The sequence below is a fragment of the Euprymna scolopes genome, chromosome 20, assembly GCF_053919585.1.
Source record: "Euprymna scolopes isolate OS-2025 chromosome 20, ASM5391958v1, whole genome shotgun sequence".
Lineage (NCBI taxonomy): Eukaryota > Metazoa > Mollusca > Cephalopoda > Sepiida > Sepiolidae > Euprymna > Euprymna scolopes.
Window position 1 is genome coordinate 21104522 of NC_136501.1, and position 25035 is coordinate 21129556.

Here is a 25035-nt window from a genome sequence, read left to right on the forward strand (position 1 = left end):
GAACTCGTTCAAGGCATGGAAGGACACTGAGCAGCTCCTACCCAGATGTGTCAACAGTACTCCATCTTAGGGCGTATTTGGCTCTTATACAGATAGAAGATTGTGCCAGGCACGAGATACCACCTGGACGAATAGAATGACACAACCATTTTATTGACGACAATGGCAACGCATCTGGTGTAAGTCTTCTATTAAAGTTTCTCCGAAACGAGAGCTATCATCTCAATTGGGACCAGTTGGGGATCAGAGTGCTGGTGGTGAAAAGATAGAAGCTTGAGTTTGAATGCATTAAAGGAGACAAGAGATTTTTTTCTTCGTTGTACCACACGATAAAGGTTGGAAGAGAGCGGATCAGAATGATCTTGGTCGTTACCGATCTTTGAGTTGCTGTCATAGATGGTAGTGTCGCCTGCATAAATAAATATCTATGAATGATCTGAGAATATGATTTGGGAGATCGTTGAGAAGAAGATTTGATCTCAAGATAAATCCTTGAAGCACACTATCGTTAATATGCTTTCTATGTCATTTCGATATTAATATCCGTCTTTATGCGATAGTATCTAGATGTAGGTGTAAAACATATAGTTAGAATGAGAAATTTCCACACTAGTTTAGAATTAAGTAAAGCGAAATTTCCCATCAGAAATAAAGTGTCTCAGCAGTTACGTCACAAATAAGAAGTCACTAGTGTAACGTGGCGAATGAACAGAAATCCTTTTCACTGAATCAGCAGAGAGAGAAAAAGAGCGATTGAGTTTTTTTAATAGCTGCTTTTTGGATAAATGGGATTTTATATCAATTATCGCTTTAAAGGGCCGAGACAAAACAAGACAACAAGGAGGTAGAGTTAACAAAAACATGTATTTACATAAATAAAGAAGTAATGCGTTGCTAGAGATGGCTTCAAGCTTGATCGTAGCGAGTCTATTGGTTATCACCATTTTCACTTTTCGTAAAGAGTCCATGATAATATGGACCTTTTCCCTCTAAAATGGTGTTAATGGAAATAAAAAAGGCAAAAACATAAAAAACAAAAGCAGGAAATAGTTAACAAGCAGAATAAGTGAGGTTAGTAGAAAGATAACGGTAGGGGGCAGGAAGTAGTTTACTAAGGCACACAAAAGCCGTCCAAAATAGGATTGTTAATCAAGATGTGACATTGATTCGAACAAAGGACCGAACATAGAAGTCAATATGTTTAGAGTTAATTTACAGACAGTTTTAGGTGTAGAAGTGAGTTTTGCAATAGTTTACAACAGTTTACAGTTTACAGAAAGTCATAAGTTTTGCGATCGTTTAACGGACAGGCTTGAGTTTGGGACAGTGGAAGACAGTTGGCGACTCAGAAGTCTCCTGAAAATAGATCGGGCTGAGAAAAAAAATTGCTGGAGACCGACGCGACCAAACAGCTAGCGACGGACAACGTTTGAGAGTTCCTTTTCTATATTATGTGAGAGAATCACACACACACACACACACACACACACACACACACACACACACACACACTGAGTTATATCAAGTACTCTTCTTCTTCGCAACCACGAAAGTGATCATTGGATCATAATAACAGCGTAGTGTATATCACCACAACATTATGTGAATATATGCATACCGTCAAGATAAATCAAAACCAAAGAGAAGTTAGTCAAACCCAAGTGAATTTCGTATTATTCGGACGACTATTCTCATCTTGAGTGTTATTTTCACAATGCTTCAGTTGATGTAACCTCCTAGCTTTTTCAAGTTTATGTTGTTGAACTCGGGAATCTTTGTGCCGAACTTGAGACTCCGTGGCATAGTGGATACAATACTTATTAAAATTCTGTTGTAAGTTACACTCTTCTGGAGGTCGAAGATACAATCCTGAAGTCGGGCCACACAGATACAATTATGAATTACTTAGGATTTCTACCCAGTCGTAGATGATGAAACGAAAATATGTAACCTCCGATCTTCTTCAGATGTATTTTGTTGAACTTTGAAATCTTTCTGTTGAATTTGGGAATTTTTCTATCAAACTTGTAAATCTGCACAGAATTTCAAACAGAACACGTTATTTAATCCACGAGTTCGATTCAGGATTGGATTTTGACTTTTTTACAAAGTACTTTATCCACTACGACAGGAGTCCTTGCCTAGCGAATAAAGTACTTGGTAAAATTCAGTTATAAAGTTATACTCTTCTGGAGGTTGAAGGTAAAATCCTCAGTGCAGGCAGCACAAATACGATTACTTAAGAATTCTACTCAGTCACAGATGATGAAACGAAGTAATAAAGGGTTTCATTCGAAATTCTGTGCAGATTCCTGAGTTCGACACAAAGATTCCTGAGGTCGACAAGATACACCTGAAGAACGTCGGAGGTTACATCAACTGATACGTTGGGTAAATAACACTCAAGATGAGAACAGTAATCTGAAGAATTCAAAATTTTACGAATAATCAATCCTCAATTAAAAAATGAGAAATAAAGTGGATTTGTGATTTTTTAATAACATTTACAAGAGTTATTAATACAAAGAAGAATACGTCTACAATGATATTGAAGAGAATGATATGTAATCTATCTCAGGTTACGCCAGCAAGTTGAAAATTGTGATTTTGCTGTGAAGTTTGGTTAGTACAAAAAGAGTTAAAGGGTTAAAAGGCTGACGTATGTCAAACTCTGTAGCTGGGGTCGACGATAGCACCCGAAATAAGGCATTTGGGTTTGTGCGAAAGAAAACGTGGAAAGAAAGAAAGAGAGAGAGAGAGAGAGCATGAGAAAGGAGAAGATATATTATCTCTTGGATGCAAGTCAGTTTGGTTTCCGATTTTGGACGGAACAGGCACATTGAGATTGGCGCAAAAATGCGCTGGAGAAAGAAACGCAAAAAAAGTTAAGAACGGCCGACAAGAAAGAATGTTGAACCGACAAGACTGAGAACAAAATAAACCAAACATTAATTAATTAAAGGAAGTGTCCGACTTATTATTTCGTGCATGCAGTTCCCTTTTGCAACTTCGATCGAAAAAACCAAGATGATGGAAAAAAGGTATGGTGAACTATATCGCATATATATATATATATATATATATATATATATATATATATATATATATATATATATATATTTAGTAATGTGATTGATAATTTAAAAATCAAATTATAATTAAATTAAAAATCCGTTTCATAAGAAGGAACAACAATAAAATCAATTATTTGTACGATCGTACAAATAATTGATTTGTTGTTCATTTCTTCTTATGAAACGGATTTTTAATTTAATCATAATCTGATTTTTAAATTATCAATCACATTACTAAATATTAAATTAGCTCTAGGATATTTACCTATCGAGCTTATTATATATCTAAATTACAACGAGCACTTTTTCTTTCCTGTATTTTAATTGAACTAGTAATTTCACTATTACATTAAAATACACTCTGCTCTTTAGACTATTGTTCTAATCTCCTTTAAATTATTTATATATACATATATATATATATATATATATATATATATATATGCACACACACTAGATGTATCACGATTACATACATACAAAGAAACACGCATAATGAGATATACACATTGCAACAGACAAAACCCCTCTCGAAATTTACGAGGGGAGTAAATTGTTTATTATTGCAGCGTGTTGTCTACCAACAAGATCCATGCTGTCTACATGATGAGCTGATGTTGTTCAGATAATCTGTATAAGATCAAAGAAGTTGTCGCCATAGTGTAACAACTGCACCTTTCTTGTGATTTAAGTTGCTTAAAGCAGACAAACGCTGATGAATAAATCAATTCATTATTATGTTTTTGATTACTTTTGAATAAGGATCGATAATTTGTATAATTTGGATTACTCAGACTGCTGTTCTCAACTTGAGTTATGTGCACAATGTTTCAGCTGATGTAACCTTCAGCCTTCTTCAGGTGTATCATATAGATCTCAGGAATCTTTCTGACAAACTCGGCAACCGTTCTTAGATGTTCTTGTCGAAAGATCAGATATGAGTTTTTGTACCAACGTATACAAGAAACCTACTTTTACAGATCATTACATTAGCTGGGATGCTTTTTCCCCTGAAAATCAGAAAAATCAATCTGTTCAAAACCATAGTACATCGGGATTTGTTGACTTGCTCTAGTACTAAACTATATGCTGACCTTTAAAGCATAACTGAAATATTTTTGGCCAATGAAAAATGTATAAAGGATAAAATCCTTGAACCCTTAAAATGGCCTGTATATGTGAAGCTCCAATGGATTGGTGTTAAAAGGCAGGAGTTTTCACACAACGTTTTCGCGTTTTGTGTTGTTTCTTTATGACTAAGGTTCGAACGGTATTTGGGACAAGAAACGCCTTCCCCTCTTTTCAGAAGGATGGTATCTTCTTCACTCGATACAATATGCTAGTTTATTACTTTAATGGTCAGAGCGAGGCTGAATACATGGGCATACCATTCAATGTTTTGGGGTTAGTATTTCTCAACATATCTATTATATGAAAGGGCAAACTCTGTACGTATGTGTGTTTGTATGTTCAGCTAAACTCTAAAACTACAAAAGCACACATCTACAAAATTTGTATTTTTTTGATCGGCCTTGCCCCGGATAAATAATACCTAAAGTTTAGAAAAAAAAATCATTCTCTGAGGATCAATTTTCCCGGGTTTCGTCTGTGTGTCCATCTTGAGAGGAATGGTTTGGGTTGAAGAGATAGAAGGGTTTGATGAGAGGAGTTTTTAAAACGGGAGAGGGGAAAGAGTGAAAGATAGAGAGAGGCAGAGAGATAGAAGTTTAAATATAAATATGTTAAACTTTTGTCCCAAGCAACGCCAGGTAGGTAGCCCTGTTAGTTTGGATTGAAATTTCATATTAAACATAATATTTTAAATAAAAAAATATTATTAATTACAAAATACTTCCTTCTTTGACATTTATACTGATGACACGACCATCTATGGCAACACATCAAAGGCCATAAATGATGATGTTCTCTCTGATTCTCTCTCCTCAGATCTTGAGCACGTGGTACAGTGGGGAAAGAGGTGGCTGGTTACCTTTAATGCATCTAAGACCAAGCTCCTATCTCTACATCATCAACGCTCTTATCCCCATCTGGCATCAATTGGAATCGATGGCTCTCGTCTAGGGGAGGCTGCATGTTTTGATAAGCTTCTGGGTTTGACCTTTACTCCTGATCTTAAATGGAACACATATATCAAGTCTGTGGCCAAGGTCGCTGGAAAGATGGTGGGATCCTTCTATCGCTCCAGAAAATATCTCACTACTGATGCAATTCTCTATCTATATAAAAGCCAAGTATGTCCAAGGATGGAATACTGCTGCCATATCTGGGCAGGAGCTGCTAAAAACAGCCTATCCTGCCTTGACAGAGTACAAAATAGACTTCGTGGCTTAGTAAGGGATGCCCTTCTCTCTTCCCTGCAACCTCTTTCCCACAGAAGAGACGTAGCGAGCATGTCTTTGTTCTATCGTTATTTCCATGGCAAGTGCTCGTCTGAGCTCCATTCTCTGGTCCCCCCTCGCCAATCTTTTTCAAAAAACACCCGACTAGCTGAAACCACCGTCAATAATTTTCCCCACTCCTTATCTGTGCCTAAATCAAAATGTAGATTCCACGAACAAAGCTTCTTTCTTACAACTGCACGCCTGTGGAACTCTGTTCCGCTTGCCTGTTTCCCTCCCGACTTCAATGTGGATGTCTTCAAGTCCAACACAAACAAATTCCTGATGAACCGCCCCCCTAAGTAATGACACCTTATCAATTCTCCAATACTATTGCTACACTATCCCATTGAGTACTGTACACACAATTACTCTTATCCCCGAGTGGCCATTGGGCCTTGATAAGTGGTGAACTCCATGTAAAAGAAAAAAAAAGAAAAATACTTTACATCTATAGCTTTGTTTCTTAAATTTTGTCTGACTTCATCGTGGTTTCTTACTTTTAAAATTGTTCCGCTGAGAAAAAAAATCATGGTACCGCGCCCTTAAGAAAGGCTGAAGAAATTTAGTTTACAATAAAGAAAACTCATGCAGGAATGACGTGGAAAATTTGTTGGAAGGGTAAATTTATTAAACACAAAAAAAAGAGACCAAATTATGATTCAGAATAATTTAGCAATAGTTGGAAATGTCACGAAGGCATTAAAATCGAGCATAATTGTATGTGGACATTTACCATCGTACTTATTTACTTTGGTTCAATTTGATGTCGTAAGCATTTAGCAAAGTTTGATCAAATGTTTTATTCAGTGATGTTGGTCGTTTAAAAGGTTAGTGGTTTTAATACAAAGGAGCGAAAAAAACTGCAGTATTTAAAATGCCTTTGCAATTCAGTTTTGATTGCAAAAAATCTCGCTCTAATATATATCGCTACTATTATATAAAAAGCTATTTGTCTGTGATATATATATATATATATATATATATATATATATATATATAATTATTATAATTATATATATCATATATATATTATAATTATATATTAATATATGTATATATTATATATATATATATTATTTTTAAAATATAATTATCAACTGACACATGTTTCGTCGTCTACGACTCATTAGAGTGGCTGAATCGGAGACGACGAAACACGTGTCAGTGGATAATAATATTTTACAAACAATATATATGCCGCTGCCTATTTAGGGGGTACGAAATTGGTCAAAGGGAAAATTATTCCCAACTCGCATTTAGGTAAAAATGCACTTTCGTATAAATAATTGAATTCATTCCAAAGGTATCACTAACAACAAACAGTTCCGTATGGTCTTAGAAACGGTTAGGTCGATTTTCTTTTTTTAATTTCACACAAATGTACGTAATGTATCTGAAAGTGTTCTTATTTGGTTCTTGTATCAGAATCCATCAGATAGGTATCAACAATCGATAATCGAACAAATCTTGGAAAGAAGAAATTCCAATTTTGTTCCAAGTGAACACATTTATACAGCTTAACATCACAAATGCATTTAATCACTCCACGAGAAAAATAGTCCAGCGTATAAAATCAACGGTAGGTTCTTTGATAAGACAGTGGTGCATTCTAAATAAATGCTTCTCTATAGAACACAATTGAACCATGATACTTCTCTTGCAATTTAAGCTTTAATTAAAACCATTATTTCTACTGTAATATAAAACAAAAATATTGTTATTGAAAATTTATTCCAATTAAAAAAAAAAAAACTTATAAACCGATAAGGAAGATATACAAAATTTTGATTATTCGACAAGGAGTACAAATAAACAAGAAAAACCTTCTTCCATGGAGTTTCGAAGAATGCAATTCTTCTCATAAGAGGTAAGAAGTTTGCAAAATATACAATAAATTTTTCAGGTTAATGCATTAAAGTAAAGAAACAATATGAAATTTATCACAATTGCACCAAAAAGGTTATTTAACAGTTAGTGACAGTTTATAGGGATTCAATGAGATTAAGAAAGCAAGAAACGGGAAAGGGGGAAAAAAGCATATGGTAAAAATCTAATAAGAAAGAGGGTAACATCCAGAACAGGAAAAATCCGAAATGGGTCCCTTGAAAATCCATTGGTAATCCATAAGAAAACGAAATGATAAATACAACTTCCAGAAAAAAAACAAAAAAACAATCAGATCATGGAGAAGTGAAGTTTCGATTTTTCATATAAAACTTTTATTTTTTAAATAACAGATAAGGCAAATGGAGGAAAAATGAAAAATAGAGATAAGAACAGAGAAGAGGAGGAAAGAATATTAAGAAGTGGAAAAGAGAGGGGAGAAAGAGAGATAGACATAGTTAAGAGACAGGAGAGTACGAAAGAGAAATAAGGCAGATAGAGAATCATCTGGTTCTTGGTACTATTCAAAGACGTTTTCGTCATCCAAAATGGCCTCTGCCAAAGCCAGGGACGATGCCATAAGAATAGTACCACTGCAACAATCAATATCAGAGAGTTGAATGCTTCTGTATTGCTTGCAATGGGAGAATGCTTCTGTATTGTTTGCAATTGTGGATGATCTATATTAATTTGTATTTTTGGTGTGCAAATAATATGAATAATGTTGCACACACTCCCTCCATATATATATATATATATATATATATATATATATATATATATATATATATATATATATATATATATATATATATATAATTATTTTTTTACTATAATAATTAAATACCTACAGACACTAGTGTTTCATCATTTCGGGAATCTTCAGTGCAGGGTGTCACGATTAACACCAGTCGAACGATTCGAACTCGGCAACACGAGACATTTCTGGCTCGATTAGCAAAGACCGGATCCATTCGGTTACCATTAACCACGTGAAATAACGTTGAATTTAAACATTTTAATTTTAAATGTTATTTACGTCAGTCAGACAGTGATCTAATCGTTATACGATGATCTATGCATGAGCTAAATTGACCGACTTTAATTCAACTGAAAGTGCTCAACGATAAGAAACGAATTCCTTAAAGGGGCTGTCATAATTATTTTTTACTATAATAATTAAATACCTACATACACTAGTGTTTCATCATTTCGGGAATATATATATATATATATATATATATATATATATATATATTATAATAAAGTCGTATTCCTGTCTGTTTGTTTGATTAATATGTACAGAAGGTTCATTGATTCACAAATAAATTTTCATATTGAAAACGGATGTTCACAATGATTTCTATAGATACTATTAATCCAAAGGAAATCTACATTCAAGAAGTAACTCCATTTGCATATTACATTGAATGACTAATTCCATGTTATTAATGGTTTTTAGTAATATAATTGTCTTAATTGTTCTATTTAGAAACTAGCTGGACGCCCGACATTGCTCTGTCGTAAAATATGCTTAAACATGATATTTTAATTTATGCAGATTGCGTATGTATTATTATAGAATCAATCTTTTATTGATTATTATATATCATGAGGAATAATTTGCCCGGTGGACTAATTTGCAAAAAATAAATAAATAGACGAATAAAAAAAATAATAATGATAATGTCTTTCATCAAATTCCATCTACGTTTGTTTACTTTATCACATCAGCTGATATTCGGGCTTGACGATTTTCAGCATAGTCTTTCTTCTCTTATAGATAAAAAGAATTTTTCAAGGAGAATATTTTACGTTACACCGGTGTAACCTTGGCCGGTGTAACGTAAAATATTCCCCCTTAAAAATTATTTTTTATCTATAAGAGAAGAAAGACTATTTTTTAGATCGGGTTTTATCGATTTTGGATACTTATAGGATGAATTTCTGTACAAAACATATCTAAGAACACTGTCAGACATATAAATTACTTTTGTGTGAAGTTTGCAAAAGACAGGCTCAGTCGTTTCAGAACCTATAACGAATGAACTCATACACACACACACACACACACACACAAAGTGACTTTTATATATAGTATAGATAATAAAGTCGTATTCCGGTTTGTTTGTTCACAATTTGATTAATATGCACAAAAAGTTTATTGTTTCAAAAATTAATTTTCATATTGAAAACGGGCGTTCACACACATCCATGATTTCTATATATATTATGCATTCAAAGGAAATCTATGTTCAAGAAGTAACCCCATTTGCATATTGCATTAAAGAAAATCTATCTTAATGATTAACTCCATGTTATTAATAGTTTTTAGTAATATAATTGCTTGAATTGTTCTATTTAGAAATATTATTTAAAGATGATTCATTCAATCCATTTTTAATCTAATTTATATATAATATATTTCCAATTATTATTAGTCGACACCAACTGCCTTTAAAAATGCAAGTTTATCTATTTAAGCTGTTAGTGCGATTTCACCTTTAAGCTATGAGCGTTATTTCTTGCTTAATTTTCATATACAAAACTAGACGTGTTATACGCTTCCATAAATGAGACGTGGTCCCACTTTCAGGAAAATCGTCAGTAATTAGCATGTTCAGTATATCTTAAATAATATTTGACTAAACCTTCTTTCTGCTAATATGTTTGAATCTGCTAATGTTGAGTATATACAGCTAGTATATATAGAGAGAGATGTCTCGTGTCGCGGGGTTTGAATCGTTCGACTGGTAGTAATCGTGACACCCTGCACTGAAGAATCCCGAAAGGATGAAACACTAGCGTCTGTAGGTATTTAATTATTATAGTAAAAAAAAAAATTATGACAGCCCCTTTAAGAAATTCGTTTCTTATCGTTGAGCACTTTCAGTTGAATTAAAAGTCGGTCAATTTAGCTCTTATGCGTAGATCATCGTATAACGATTTGATCACTGTCTGTCTGACGTAATGAACATTTAAATTAAAATGTTTAAAATTCAACGCTATTTCACACGGTTAATCGAGCCAGAGATGTCGCGGGTGTTCGAATCGTTCGACTGGTAGTAATCGTGACACCCTGCACTGAAGAATCCCGAAAGGATGAAACACTAGTGTCTGTAGGTATTTAATTATTATAGTAAAAAAATAATTATATATATATATATATATATATATATATATATATATATATATATATATATATATATATATAGTAAGTTATAAAATATATATGGCAAAGTAAATACTTAAAGTTTACGCATAAATTTATACTGTCGTATATTAATTTTATGTGAGTAAATGAAGTTGTTATAATAAAATATTCCCTCTGCTTCACTTTTTGTTATCAAGTAAGATCTTTGACTTACTTGCAGTTACATCAAATACTTTTGTAGGCAAAATCCGATCCTGCATTTTGCTAATTCCTACCCTCTGATGAGAAGGAAAGTATTTCTTCAAAACTCCGCGGATTAACGTCTATCCACTTATTAAGTGTTTCCTTTCAGATTACATATGTTTTTAACTCTTTTTCAAAGTGTTTTTTAACATGTCTTATTAACTATTTGCTCTTAACGATTAGATCACGCTCTGACTGACGTAAATGGACATTTAAAATTAAAATGTTTAAATTCGACGTGATTTCACGCGGTTAATGGTAGCCGAATGGATTAGGTCTTCGCTAATGGAGCCAGAGATGTCTCGTGATGCGGGGTTCGAATCGTTCGACTGGTATTAATCGTGACACCCTGCACTGAACATTCCCGAAAGGATGAAACACTAGTGTATGTAGGTATTTAATTATTATAGTAAAAAAATAATTATTATATATATATATATATATATATATATATATATATATATCGTGCCTTTATGTCTCCATGTGTTATATAATGGTGTACCCAAAAAAGGCACCAAAACAGTGTATGTTGAATAATCGTCTAAATGTTGATATGTGTACTTGAGACGAATGGTTCATCCTATTGTGTATACGTGTCATTAAATATCTGTCGTTGCCTTTTCACTATTTGAACCCTAAAATTGTTGCTGCTGTCTATTCATGTCATATTCATATATAATTGTTCATATGCGGGTGTGTGATACATATATTTTGGACATACCTAAACTTCATGCATCGTTGATCTTGTCCACTTGGAATTCATCTTGTTCTGTGGAGGGGAGGCTGGAACCTGTTTGGACGAAATACATGACTCCAAGACGATAATTGGTTTCATATAGTTTTTATTCATTTTCCAGGTGTCAATCGCAGAGGAATGGAAAGTGAATATTTTTGCTTCTGTGGTTTGCTTCTAGGTCTCTATTTTCACACACGTCAGCTTCCTCCTCAGTGAAAGGTTGGGACGATCTTTTAAACCGTCCGCTCTGCTCAACGTCCAAATTCCAAATCTCAAATATCCAGCTAACCTGATCACGTGACTCACACGCAGATCTGATAAGCTGACCAGACCTGCCGGTACACGTGTCTATGATGTGATTTTACCATATTTTGACCGATTTTATAAATATTCTTCATATTGATTTTCTGTCCATCTCTCCAGTTATATAGATAGATAAACCGAGATGGATAGGTACAGAAATAGATAACTAAATAGATAGATCGACACTTTCTTATGTTCGACCTATTACATAACACACGTATGAATTGTTGTTTTATTTTATTTCATCTCAACATTTTTCGGGATTTATAATGTTGAATCCATAAATTTTGAAAAAAAGATTTTTACGCATTAAGCTGTTTGTATTATCAAATATTTGTTTGAGGTGTTTAGCTTAGTTGTCTTGCAGAGGAAAATTGTTTTTGTTTGGATTTTGTTGAACATGATTGCGTTTTCTAAAAGGGAAGAATAAAAACAATAATATCAATGTTTGGTGCGTTTCAGGCCAGGAAGCCAGTATCTTCACACAGCTTGATCTGGTTGCACCAGAAAATATAACTAAAAAAAGGCATCAATTTATAATTTAAGTATTCATTTATACATGATGCTTATTAAGCTATGAACATTTCTTTATTTAAATATCAAACACAACTCATCGACCAGACTTGACTTGCATCTTGCCGGACAAAATTAGAGCCTCCCCTCCCGGGATCAATTTCAAGAAAAGTAGGAAGAAAAAAATACAAAACGTCTCGCTCTGAAGAAGTTATTTTTATAGATCTAAGGTTTCAGCTTATAAAACAGGAAAAAATAATAACAAGAAAATTTTTATTAATTTTAAAACTGCATTAGTCTAGTTTTTAATTTCTCTTTATATATATATATATATATATATATATCTGCACACATATACACATATTTATATATATACACACATATATGGTAGCTTCCTTCAGTCTTGACAGACTATGGATACCCATCATAGGGGTGCCCGTGCATGAAATTTTTGTGGCAAGAGTTGCGCAATCTCGAACCTCACCCCTTTGGTACTAGCCAGGCTCAATGTTGCTTAAGCTTACGGCATAATCCCGTTGACACACTGGTTCACATGGTTATATATATATATATATATATATATATATATTTAATTATTTTTTTTACTATAATAATTAAATACCTACAGACACTAGTGTTTCATCCTTTCGGGATTCTTCAGTGCAGGGTGTCACGATTACTACCAGTCGAACGATTCGAACCCCGCGACACGAGACATCTCTGGCTCGATTAGCGGAGGCCGTATCCATTCGGCTACCATTAATCATGTGAAAATAGCGTTGAATTTTAAACATTTTAATTTAAATGTTCATTACGTCAGACAGACAGTGATATATATATATATATATATATATATTGCGAAGTAGTCACCACTTATTAAGACCCAGATGCCATTCGAGGATAACAGTTAATGAGTGTACAGTAGTCAATGAGATAATATTGTAGTAATCGTTAGTAGTGGAATTTTGGTAAATTGGATTCCTTAAGGGGACGGCTCATCAAGAACTTGTTTACATTGGACTTGAAGCCGCCCATATTGTAGTCAGCTGGAAAGCAAGAAAATGGAAAAGAGTTCCACAGGTGTGCAGTTCTTTGAAAGAAGCTTTGTTCATGAAATCTACATTTAGGCTTAGGCACCGATAAAGGATGGGTGAAATTATTGATAGTGGCTTCAGTTAGACAGGTGTTTTTTGTGAAAGTTTGGCGATGAGAGACCATAGATTGGAGTGCAGACGAGCACTTGCTGTGAAAAAAAAATGATAAAGCAGATACAGCCTTGCAATGTCTTTTTTGTGGGAAAGAGGTTGCAGGGAAGAGAAAAGAACATCCCCCACTAGGCTATAAAGTCTACTTTTAACTCTATTAAGGCAGGATAAGTACTTCTAGCAACTCATGCCCAGATGTGCCAACAGTACTCCATCCTTGGACGTACTTAGCTCTTATATAGGTAGAGAATTGCATCAGCAGTAAGATATCTACTGGAGCGGTAGAAGTATCCCACCATTTTTCCAGTGACTATGGCAACAGATTTGATGTACGTGTTCCATTTCAGATCAGGAGTAAAGGTCAAACCCAGAAGCTTGTCAAAACATGGAGCCTCCTCAGAATCAGGAAAATTTCAGATTATATATCGTTTATTTTAAAACTATTTTGGGTGGACCAATTTTGAAGATGACGCCATAATGAACACAAATAAAAGTCAAGACTTGAGATTGAAAAACAGAAAGATCACTTTTCCTGCGCAAAGGACAGACGTTATAAAATGTCAAATTGAGGCAAAAAGTCAATTGGATTCGTTTGAATGAAAGCATTCTATTTGTGGGTTACCAGGTTTTACCCGGGTGATATTTACAATAAATAACCAAATTCCGAATAATTTATTTGGATGACAAATAGCAGAACTTTTCATATTTTTTGACTACTGTTCTCATCTTGACTGTTATAATCCCAGCTTTCGGTCTCTGTAACCTGCATCCTTCTTCAGGTGTATAATGTCAAATTCAGCAATTTTTATGTCAAACTCAGGAATATGCATGGAATTCCGAATGGTACCTTTTATTTTATCAACAGAGGTAACATGCTCTTGTCCCATCAGCTATGTCTAGGTAGAAGTCCTAAGTAATAAGCAATTGTATTTTTGAGTAACATTTTTCTTTCCCAACTTTGAACAACTCATAATAAGACACACAATTTCTTATGTAAAATTTGCTGTATCCGTGCTGTGATGATGTCTCTGGAAGTGCACTTAGGTGCTAGCATATCAACCAGGTGTGAAGTACAATAATATGATAGGCACACACCCTTTAGATCAAGGGTTGATATGACGTCTGTTATATCTGCTTAATGGGTCTTTTCTTTGGGGTTTCTGTCGAGTTCTTGATGTTATTAGTTGTAGAGTGCATCAGCTGCAAAGTTCTGTATGAAATGAGTAACAGACACATTTTCTGCTGCTGTTTTTAATAAATTTTTTAACATTTGAAGAAGCATTTTAAAAACTCAAGAGTTGAGCTGGTTAAAATGTGTCCGCCACCAGCGGATCACACTTCCAAATTTTCTGATCCAACTCATAAGCTTCAACTGAATATCTCTTTCTTTTGTGATGATGAAAACAAGAAAGAAAAGAGTTGACAATTGAAATGGAGGGCTCTCGTCTAGGGGAGGCTTCATGTTTTGACAAGCTTCTGGGATTGACCTTTACTCCTGACCTGAAATGGAACACGTACATCAAGTCTGTTGCCAAGGTCGCTGGAAAAATGGTAGGATCCTTCTATCGCTCCAGAAGATATCTCACTACTGATGCAATTCTCTATCTATATAAAAGCCAAGTACGTCCAAGGATGGAGTATTGCTGCTACATCTGGGCAGGAGCTGCTAAAAACAGCCTATCCTGCCTTGAGAGAGAGTACAAAATAGACTTTGTGGCTTTCTTTTCTCTTCCCTGCAACCTCTCTCCCACAGAAGAGACCTTGCGAGCCTGTCTTTGTTTTATCATTATTTCCATGGACAGTGCTCGTCTGAGCTCCAATCTCTGGTCCCCCTTCACCAATCTTTCACAAAAAACACCCTTCTAGCTGAAACCATTGTCAATAATTTTCCCCATTCTTTATCTGTGCCTAAATCAAAACGTAGATTCCAGATTAGGGAAGAGAAAATGGCATCCCCTACTAAGTCACAAAGTCTATTTTGTACTCTGTTAAGGCAGGATAGGCTGTTTTTAGCAGCTCCTGTCCAGATGTGGCAGCAGTACTTCATCTTTGAACATACTTGGCTTTTATATAGATAGAGAACTGCATCAGCAGTGAGATATCTTCTGGAGCGGTAGAAGGATCCCACCATTTTCTCAGTGATCTTGGCAACAGACTTGATGTACGTGATCCATTTTAGATCAGGAGTAAAGGTCAAACCCAGAAGCTTGTCAAAACATGGAGGCTCCCCAAGATGAGAACTATCCATTTCAATTGATGCCAGATGCCGATCAGAGCGTTGATGATGTAAAGATAGGATCTTGGTTTTAGATGCATTAGAAGTAACCAGCCACCTCTTCCCCCACTGTACAACATGCTCAAAATTCAGAGGAGAGAGAACCAGAGAGAACTTTGTCATTTACGGCCTTTGATGGTTACCATAGATGGTCAGGTCATCAGCATAGATGTCAACAAATGATTTAAGTATGTGTTTTGGGAGATCATTGATGTAGATCAGGAAGAGAGTTGGGCCCAGTATGGACCCCTGAGGGACTCCAGCATTAATACTGAAGGCCTCTGATTTCTGTCCATCAACCACTACTCTTATGAGCCTATCAGAGAGAAATGATTTAATAATTGAGAAAACAGTTCCAGTTATACCGTAGCTGGAAATCTTGTGAAGTAGGCCTTTATGCCATACTTTATATTCTTTTGTGTATTTTTTCTTAAACCATTTCGGCAATTACTGGACTTGTTTCATTTTTACTTTGTTATTTTACTTATTTCATTTCCGTAAACTGCTTCGGCAATTTCTGGGATTAACTTCATTTGACTCCTGGGGAGACTATTGTGTACTGCTTCAGCAATCACTAATTTCATTTGGTGCTTGTGGAGAAGAGTTTTATTTATTTATTTTTTTTTTAATTGTTTCATTGTTCACTGGATTTTTTCTGCATCCTAAATTGTCTCTTGCAAAAATATGTTTCTTTTTGCTTAGCCGGTGCTAGTTATCTCCCTTAGATAATCGGCTCCATTGCCATAAGCATCTCAGTTTTATGTCTTTTTATGAAGATTAAAATCAAGATATAATGATAGTAAACCCTATGAAGTGAATCATTCCAAATTTGATAAAAATCCATGATACAATTTGGAGTCGAGAAAATATTTAATGATTTATTTTAAAGGAAAAAGAAAATCTTTTTTGGTTTTCTTACATTTCTCATATTCCAAATTCTAAACTATATCCCAAAAGGGTCAATATTATTCCATTAACCACATAAGCCAGATATTGTACAAGAAAAGACAGACTATTTGCAATCAATACCTTGATGGACTTCCATCCTTACAAGATTTTATGGAGCACATAAAATCCGTTGCCAAGGTCATTGGAAAAATGATTGCATCATTCTCCAGTAGATATCTTACTGCCGATGCAATTCTCTACCTTTATAAGATCCAAGGATGAAATACTGTTACTACATCTGAGCAGGAATTGCTAGAAGCCACTTATCTTGCCTTGACAGAGTTCAAAATAAACGTTGTAGTATAGTAGGTGATGCTCTTTTCTCTTCTCTGCAATCTCTTTCCCACAGAAAAGGCATTGCCGGCATGTCTTTGCTCTATCGCTATTTTCATGACATGTGCTTGACTGAGCTCCAATCTAATGTCCCTCCTTACCAATCTTTCACAAAAACCACTTGTCTTGTCAAAATCACACTCTATAAATTCCCTCACTCTCTATCAATGCCTAAACCTAAACATGGATTCCATGAACAAAACTTCTTTCCTAAAAATGCTTGCCTGTGGAACTCTATTCCACTGGTCTGCTTTCCAGCTGACTACAATATGGTCGTCTTCAAGTCCAACATAAACAAATTCTTATTGAACTGTCTTCATAAATAATCTAATTATACCAAATTTCCACAACAAATAATTACTACGCAACTGTCCCAATGACTACAATACACACACACACATTTAACCTTATCCTCGAGTGGCCTCTGGGCCTTGATATGTGGTAACACCTTTGGGGAAAAAAGACTTTATATGGTTGAAAGTTTACTCATTTCTTTAAAGTAAATAAATACATTTAAAAAAAAAAGACAACAAAAAATATATTTGTTTTCTTAAATTTCTAAAAATATTTTAAATTTAAGGCTTAAATTTTAAAGGTTGTTAAGAAGAAATTGAAATTCAGGGAATTTTACTTCATTCGTGTCTTAATGACTATGGATCAAATTTAATGCAAATCTGAAATATTTGAATTTTCGAATCGGAAGTTATGCACATATTATGCATCCTAAAATATTTGTCAAATACTAAAAAGAAAAAAAGTAAAATTCACAGAATATTTAATAATTTATGCCTAATCTTATATATAAATAATCTTATGTATAAATAATCTTATATATAAATAATCTTATATATAAATAATCTTATGTATAAATAATCTTATGTATAAATAATCTTATGTATAAATAATCTTATGTATAAATAATCTTATATATAAATAATCTTATGTATAAATAATCTTATGTATAAATAATCTTATATATAAATAATCTTATGTATAAATAATCTTATGTATAAATAATCTTATATATAAATAATCTTATGTATAAATAATCTTATGTATAAATAATCTTATGTATAAATAATCTTATGTATAAATAATCTTATATATAAATAATCTTATGTATAAATAATCTTATATATAAATAATCTTATGTATAAATAATCTTATATATAAATAATCTTATGTATAAATAATCTTATGTATAAATAATCTTATGTATAAATAATCTTATATATAAATAATCTTATGTATAAATAATCTTATATATAAATAATCTTATATATAAATAATCTTATGTATAAATAATCTTATATATAAATAATCTTATGTATAAATAATCTTATGTATAAATAATCTTATATATAAATAATCTTATATATAAATAATCTTATATATAAATAATCTTATATATAAATAATCTTATATATAAATAATCTTATATATAAATAATCTTATGTATAAATAATCTTATGTATAAATAATCTTATGTATAAATAATCTTATGTATAAATAATCTTATATATAAATAATCTAATATATAAATACTCTTATGTATAAATAATCTTATATATAAAAAATCTTATATATAAACAATCTTATATATAAATAATCTTATGTATAAATAATCTTATATATAAACAATCTTATATATAAATAATCTTATATATAAATAATCTTATGTATAAATAATCTTATATATAAACAATCTTATATATAAATAATCTTATATATAAATAATCTTATATATAAATAATCTTATATATAAATAATCTTATATATAAATAATCTTATATATAAATAATCTTATTTATAAATAATATTATGTATAAATAATCTTATATATAAATAATCTTATATATAATCTTATGTATAAATAATCTTATATATAAATAATCTTATGTATAAATAATCTTATGTATAAATAATCTTATGTATAAATAATCTTATGTATAAATAATCTTATGTATAAATAATCTTATATATAATCTTATATATAAATAATCTTATGTATAAATAATATTATGTATAAATAATCTTATGTATAAATAATCTGATATATAATCTTATGTATAAATAATCTTATATATAATCTTATGTATAAATAATCTTATATATAAATAATCTTATGTATAAATAATCTAATGTATAAATAATCTTATACATAAATAATTTTATATATAAATAATCTTATGTATAAATAATCTTATATATAAATAATCTTATATATAAATAATCTTATGTATAAATAATCTTATATATAAATAATCTTATATATAAATAATCTTATGTATAAATAATCTTATATATAAATAATCTTATGTATAAATAATCTTATGTATAAATAATCTAATGTATAAATAATCTTATACATAAATAATTTTATATATAAATAATCTTATGTATAAATAATCTTATATATAAATAATCTTATATATAAATAATCTTATGTATAAATAATCTAATGTATAAATAATCTTATACATAAATAATTTTATGTATAAATAATCTAATGTATAAATAATCTTATACATAAATAATTTTATATATAAATAATCTTATGTATAAATAATCTTATATATAAATAATCTTATATATAAATAATCTTATGTATAAATAATCTTATATATAAATAATCTTATATATAAATAATCTTATGTATAAATAATCTTATATATAAATAATTTTATATATAAATAATCTTATGTATAAATAATCTTATATATAAATAATCTTATGTATAAATAATCTTATGTATAAATAATCTTATACATAAATAATTTTATATATAAATAATCTTATGTATAAATAATCTTATGTATAAATAATCTAATGTATAAATAATCTTATACATAAATAATTTTATACATAAATAATCTTATGTATAAATAATCTTATATATAAATAATCTTATGTATAAATAATCTTATACATAAATAATTTTATATATAAATAATCTTATGTATAAATAATCTTATATATAAATAATCTTATGTATAAATAATCTTATACATAAATAATTTTATACATAAATAATCTTATGTATAAATAATCTTATATATAAATAATCTTATGTATAAATAATCTTATGTATAAATAATCTTATATATAAATAATCTTATGTATAAATAATCTTATATATAAATAATCTTATGTATAAATAATCTTATACATAAATAATCTTATGTATAAATAATCTTATATATAAATAATCTTATACATAAATAATCTTATACATAAATAATCTTATATATAAATAATCTTATACATAAATAATCTTATACATAAATAATATTATATATAAACTAGCAAAGATACCCGTGCTTCGCACGGAGCTTTGTTGCGCACTCGGGTACCAAAATCTGTGGGCACCTTTCCAGTAAGTTGATGTTGTAAGAGCAACGATTGCATAAGGTGATTAACATTTTAACTACCTCTTGTAGTGACTGAAATTCAATCAGGAACTTCACAAAACATTTTCATCAAAAAGGAAGGTTACTTGATGTTACATAGTAAATTTTTCATTGAAGTAATTTTCAACTCTTGCTTAAATTTTATCTTGCACATTCAATACTAAAAACTTACCACAATCAGATCATGTCAGTTTTTCCTCATATCCATTTCTCGAACTTTTCACTGAAGAGCCTCAGGGTAAACTACATTTCTGCTGCTTTGATTTGGAGCCAGAATGTAGAGTTTTTCTGAACTTCCTGTCCGGCTGATGGAGACGTAGAACATACCGTGACTGAAGCAGTCTGATGTCAAGTCTACGCCAATGGTGTTAAATGTCTGACCTTGACTTTTGTTTATGCTCATTGCAAAACACACCTTCACAGGAAATTGGAGTCTCCGGAATTTAAATGGAAGTTCTGAGTCCGATGGAACTAAGGGGATCCTTGGCAGTAGAACGGTTTCGCCTTTGTAGGGACCACAGGAAATGGTGGCCTCAAGTACATTGGTGTGCAATCTGGTGATAACACATCTGGTTCCGTTTGTTGTTTTTGGCGGTTCCAAGGATCGAAGAATCATGATTGGCGATCCAATTTTGAGATTTAAAATGTGTGGAGGCATTCCAGATATCTCCAAAGAGTTTAAAAACTCCACAGGGTAGTGAACAGCTTCATATTCATTAGTAGCCGAATCAACTGACTTGTATTGCTTTGTGTCTCCTGGAAATTCATCCATTATTGAATTGTTCAAATGATTCACATTGCTGTTTAATGGCGAAATAATAGCCCTCTCAGCAAGCCAATCCGGTGATTTTCCATTGTTTTGCAGGTCTGGGTACACTTTGTCTTTCAGTTGCTTCTGATTACCGACACATTTACCAAGCGCAGTTGGAATCTTAATTGTGTCAGGTGAAGAAGTGATAGGAAACTGACCATTACCGATTTGGAGAAGCAATTTTGAGAAGTCTGCTGCAGCTGTGTTATCAGAGATATAGGCTCTCATATTAGTAGTCAGTCTCTTCACTATAACGTGCCTCCAGAGATAGGATTGTTTCAAACTTGCATTGACAATGTTAGCCCTTGTGCCATTTTTAACCACTGGGAGGATTTGACGGAAATCACCGCAAAATAAGGTTGGAATGCCACCCATGGGATTCTTGTTTCCTGTGATGTCTTGCAGTGTTCGGTCAATTGCTTCATAAGCACTCTTGTGCGTCATTGGGGCTTCGTCTACAATGATTGCAGAGGTGTCTCTAATTACATTTGCCATGGCTGAGTTACCAGTAATTTTGCAAACTGGCTGATCCATTCGATGAGTATCCAAGGGTACTTTAAAAGTGCTGTGAAGAGTGCGGCCACCTTGTAGTAGAGTAGCAGCAATGCCACTGGATGCTGTTGCAAGCACAATCTTTCTCATGGATCTAATCTTTGCAAGGATCAAATTGATTACAAAAGTCTTGCCCGTACCACCTGGAGCATCAAGAAACATCATGTTTTTGTTCATTTCACCTTGTGCTTCCAACATTGCCATGAATGAATTGTAAACTTCTCTTTGAGAATCGGTCAGTTTTTCGTGCATATTTTCTGCTTGTAGGGAAAGTTCTTCAAGATTATAAGTAACTTCACGTTGATACTCTCTCGCGAGTCTTTCATCTCTCCCTTGCGTTGGTGCAGGTAATCCATAGCTTGCCAATGGTTGACCGCACATAAGGAGAACTTTTTCTTCAATTAGACAAAGAGTTTTATTGTAGATGTCCTCATTAAAATCTGCTTCTGGATTGTTAACTTCTTGCCTGTATCTGTGAAGAATGTCTTCAGATATTACATCACGAAAAGCCATCCAGATCTCAAGAGGATTGCTTGGCTCACAGGCTGTTAAAATTATCGCAAATAGGCTTCGCAAATTTGAAGGTGATTGAGTGGCACTTGCCTCTCCTACTGCTTGATGCAAGTGATGGTCATTTTCTAGAAGGCCTCGAGCAAGGCACGCTGCTCTGTATGTTTCAAACACCTGACCATTGTATGCTCGCAAATCTTGAAATGAAGTTGGACCAGCAACCTCATTGAGCAATAGGCGTAAGAAATAACACTCCCCTGCTTTTGGACTAATCGTGTAGATTCTCCCAATGCATGGTGCCTTCCATACATTTTCAGTACCTTCAACTTGTACCCCACGCATTCTTCTCATCCATTTCTTTGTCGATTTGTTCCAAGTGTAAAACTCAGGGACTTCTACGTATTTGAGACCCCTTGCAAAGTCATCCTCATGGCAGAGTTGAAAAAATGCTGTCAAAGTTGTGGCAGGCGGTGGACCTTGGGCTCGTTCCAGAGCAGTATCAGCTGAGAACATGACACGCTGCCCATTTTCAAGATGAACAGAAAGTTGTACAATTGGGGGGAAATGTTCATGGATGGGATGTTCCAATATCCTCCAGGCCGCCTCTGAACTGCCGACATACCTTGCATTCTGGAACTGCTGGATCTCATCCACAATGTGACTTTGTACTTGGCCTTGTTGGTTAGCTGCTCCATCAGTTCTTTGTAGTTCAAACACTGCTTGATCACATCCTTTATTCACGTATTTGAGGACATATTTGATGCTTTGGATCGAGCTGCAAATTTCTACGTTAATGTGAGCGTTGAACTGCTGAAGGAGGACCTTGTTGTACGGAACAATCCACTGGTTTGTTATTTCTTGATTAACATACCGACCATTTCTCTTCATCCTTATTGTACCAGTCTGGCCTCCATCTTCTGGTTTTCTTCGCCTGTACTTGGGGTAAGAGTCTTGGCCTTGCTCGGTACACTGAAGAAATTCTTTTGGGTATTTTTTGGAACATTTGTTGTCAATCATACATGGACAATTTGGATTAAATGGTCCACAAGTTCCATGCACCATATGTGCCATCACTTTAGCATGAAGATCAGGATCTTCCTCTTTGTCAGGGATCTCTGCATATCTGCAGAGATCCATTTTTTCTGGTAGAAGTTTGTCCTCTGGGGCCTGCCAGGTGAGGATGTGTGCATGCGGCAGTCCTCTTTTTTGATATTCAATACTGTACAGGAAAGCCCTCAACCTGCCAAATCCTCCCTTTTTAATAAATTCAAGTAACTTTTTTAGCTTCTGCCTGAAAACCCTGGCAATAATATCTGGACGATCCTGAGGGTCTTGCCCTTGAAGACAATTTTCTGTAATTTCTGTCCACTTTGGATTTGTTGTGAACGTGATGAAGAGGTCGGCTCGGCCCATTCGCCGAACATATGCCATGGCATCACTTTGACGCTCAAACATGTATCGAGGGCCTCCTGTATAAGTTGCCGGAAGTACAACTCGTTGACCAAACTGTTCTAGATTCCCATCCTCCCTAAGAATTGAATCTCTCAAGTTGCTATAATTGTCAGCTCTCAGGGTCTGTTGCTCACGCCTCAGGAACTGTAAACGTTCTGTTTCAATCTTGCAGTACACATCCACCAGCCATTGTTGAAATAGCCTTCGGTACCAGAGAAAATAGTTTCCAGGCCGAGTCATTAAATGGTACGAATAAAATTGCTGTTGGGTAACTTTTCGCCCATTGGATGCCTTCATGTAGATGTTGTAAGATGGAGAACCATAGGGGTACATTAACGGGTACATTAAAGTATCGTAGAGGGGATGTAGTTCGGAGATCCGTTTTAATGCATCATTTCTAAAACGCAAGACAATATCCCGGTTAGCTGTTGGTTCATTCTCCATTAATATTCCAATCTCATACGTTGTTGTTGGAGCATTGAATCGCCGTGGATGCTCTTCTTGCGGCCTTCGGTCTTCCCTTATGACAACTTTATGTTCTACCAAGTGTTCTTCTTCAATCCTCTCCTTTGTTGTTTTCAGCTGACAAATGAAGCTGTTGTTCTCATGTAAAAATTCAGTCAGACTTCGGAGAATGTCTCTATTGAGTCTACTGTCACGTCCCCGATTATGTAGTTCCTCTTCCAGACTATCCAAGAAGTAGACTTGAATAAACTTTGCTGTTTCATCTTCAGGTGGTAAAAGACTCCCAATCTGGTGGCAAACCTGGCCTCGAATTCTAAAAGAAGGATTCCACCCATGTACTGCCGCAATTTTGTGACCAAATGATGTCATTGCAAAACAATTATTATAACTGCGTAGATTTTGCAGAAAATCTTTAGAGATGGGACCATTGCCGGAGAGCAAATCTTGAAGCAACTGAGGCAGTGGTGGAAAGCTATCAAGCACAACTTTGCCAGAAGAACAACAACAACCAGGGGTTTCTCCTTTAAATTTTACAGCTGAGCAATGTTGACATACTTTGTCCATTTTTCCTATATCAGCTGTAGTGAGAGAGCCATTTTTGTTGTAGAGCAATCCTTTTCTATTGCAGTGTTCTATTTCATGGTGTCTCAAAGCAGTCATTCGTTGTCTAGCTGCCTCGTTTTCTGTCAATTGCTGGGGCAAAGTCATACTCTCTCTCCATGCAGCCTCTCGTTGTTGCCCTTGGTATAGGCGAAAGCTTCGTTG